Source organism: Myotis brandtii, unplaced genomic scaffold (assembly GCF_000412655.1).
Source record: "Myotis brandtii unplaced genomic scaffold, ASM41265v1 scaffold421, whole genome shotgun sequence".
Lineage (NCBI taxonomy): Eukaryota > Metazoa > Chordata > Mammalia > Chiroptera > Vespertilionidae > Myotis > Myotis brandtii.
In genome coordinates this window covers 2,457,761-2,459,750 of record NW_005366140.1, presented here as the reverse complement: position 1 = coordinate 2,459,750, position 1,990 = coordinate 2,457,761, and the positions used below count along the sequence as shown (strand labels likewise).

The following is a 1,990-nucleotide window of genomic DNA, read 5'->3' as shown; positions in this document are numbered from 1 at the left end:
GTTGGAGGTGCCAACCCATTGATTGGGCCTGATTGGGCTGGTTGGCCGCCACAGTGCACGTCATAGCGACCGGTTGTTCAGGTCGCTTGGCTTATATATCTATAGATATTAATCATGCTCTGTTAACCATGATTTCTGTTCTGATTAGAGGAAGCACATTCTAACCTGGCTGAGAGTTGTATGCCCCAGGACATGGGAGTTAACACCGGAATGCAGTCCATCCTCCTTTTCCGAGAACTGTACAATCTGGTCCTAGAGGTGCCCGCTCTTTGCAACACCCCCCCCCCAAGCTCACATTGCCTGTAACCTATAACCGTTATACCTCGCCTACTTCCCCGTGCCTGTAATTCCTGCCTTCCCATGTAATCTTTTGTCCTTCTACCCAATACAAGCAGCTGGTTTATGGGGAGGAGTAGAGCAGATTTTTGTGGGTGACCTGCTGCTCTCGCATACTGCTGGCACTATTGGAATAAATGCTCGAATATGAGTCAACCCTGTCTCTGCTTAATTGGCTCAAGTTGTGACAGGCAGCCCGGCCCCAGTGGTTGTCTGGTTTCATTAGCACGTACAGGGGCTGGTTCATGCTCAGCGTGCTTTTAATTCGGGTAAACCCCACAGCAACCCTAAGTGGAGGCTGTTCAAGCGATGGAGAAACTGAGGCCCTGGGAGATCGCACAGCTGGAGAGAGACCCCAGCTCGGGTTTGAACCCCTGTGTAGTCCTTACCCTTGTGTTTTACAGACGGGACATCAGTGCGATGGGAGATGCGGGTACAGTGGTGACTTCTGGCTTGCTTTTCCGGTTTGGATGTCGGGAAATGGCACTCCCTAAGGGTACAAATCTGGACGAGGGTGGGAAGCCGGGTTGGGTCGGGATCCATCTCCATCTCCTCCAATCTCCATCACAGGCAAGTCGTCTAAAGCTCAGGACCCAGGAAGGGATGCAACTCCGCCTCTGACCACGCCCCCGTGACCGCCCCTGATTGGACCATCTGGCGGCCAATGAGAGGGCGCCTATCGAAAGCTCTGCCCCCAAGAGCCTTCTCGCGCGGTGATTGCGCCCTCCCCCTCGCCCCCCACCTTTCTCGCATCCCTCTCCAGACTAGGCCTCCCTCAGACCCACCTCTCCAGCTGGCCTTTGAACGCGCTATGCCCACTGCCAGAAACACGCCTTCCTCTCTCTTCTGGACAAAGCTGCTTTCTCTCCTGCTTTCAGCTGAAATGGCCCCTCCTCTGCCCTGGCCCGGTGCTCAGTTGGTTAGAGCGGGTCCCTATACGCCAAGGCTGCGGGTTCATCTTCTGCCGGGGACATACAAGAATCAAACAATGAATGCACAAATAATTGGAACAACAAATCGATGTTTCTTTCTCCCTCAAAAAATTTTTTTAATTACATCTTTATTGTTGAAAGTATTACATATGTCCCCTTTCCCCCCATTAACCCTTTCTAGCCCCCCCCAAGCCTTCACCACCCCATTGTATGTGTCCATGGGTTATGCATATTTGCATACAAGTTCTTTGGTTGATCACTCCCCACCCACCCACTCTCCCTCTGAGATTCCGCAGTCTATTCTATGTCTCTGGATCTACTTTTGTTCATCAGTTCATTTTGTTCATTAGATTCCACATATGAGTGAGATCATGTGATATTTGTCTTTCTCTGACTGGCTTATTTTGCTTAGTATAATACTCTCCAGGTCCTTCCACGCTGTCTCAAAGGGTAAAATATCCTTTTTTACTGCTGCATAGTATTCCATGGTATAAATGTACCACAGCTTTTTAATCCACTCATCTACTGATGGGCACTTGGGCTGTTTCTAGATTTAGCTATATTAAATTGTGTTGCTATGAACATAGGGGTGCATACATTCTTTCTGATTGGTGTTTCGGGTTTCTGAGGATATATTCCTAGAAGTGGGATGACTGGGTCAAATGGCAGTTCCATATTTAATTTTTTGAGGAAACTCCATACTGTTTTCCATAATGGCTGCA

General features: G+C 49.3%; 1 long non-coding RNA gene across 2 annotated transcripts in view; it reads left to right on the top strand.

The window, feature by feature from the left end:
* The window catches only part of LOC102242893, a 9,266-nt gene extending 8,836 nt beyond the window's left edge, over window positions 1-430 (top strand). For both annotated transcript variants that reach the window (XR_314026.2, XR_001363593.1), the window contains one exon: window positions 149-430. This is a non-coding gene — a long non-coding RNA (uncharacterized LOC102242893). The remainder of the gene's footprint in view (window positions 1-148) is intronic.
* Window positions 431-1,990: the final 1,560 nt, after the last annotated feature.